This window comes from Mesitornis unicolor, unplaced genomic scaffold, assembly GCF_000695765.1.
Source record: "Mesitornis unicolor isolate BGI_N332 unplaced genomic scaffold, ASM69576v1 scaffold7366, whole genome shotgun sequence".
In the NCBI taxonomy this organism is placed as follows: Eukaryota; Metazoa; Chordata; class Aves; order Mesitornithiformes; family Mesitornithidae; genus Mesitornis; species Mesitornis unicolor.
This window is the reverse complement of record NW_010191604.1, coordinates 1-271: the sequence shown is the minus strand read 5'-3', so window position 1 is coordinate 271 and position 271 is coordinate 1.

Here is a 271-nt window from a genome sequence, read left to right as displayed (position 1 = left end):
GAATATGACCCGGCTCATCACTGCAGCCGGAAGCACTGACGACGGGAAGGCTTTTAAGGGAGCAGAAAAGGCTGCTCGCAAGGAGCGGGTAACGAACCTCATGAGATCTCAGTGTGGGCGCGGGAGGGAGAACAGCGAATCCCTCTCTGAGGGGCTCCTCCTGCCCTCCCATCACCCCGCTTCAAAGAACATAAATAAAGTGACCCAGCGGCGAGGCCTCCCTTCTCCTTGTCCCTGTGCGGCGGCGAGAAGAAGCAGAGGAACGGAACCC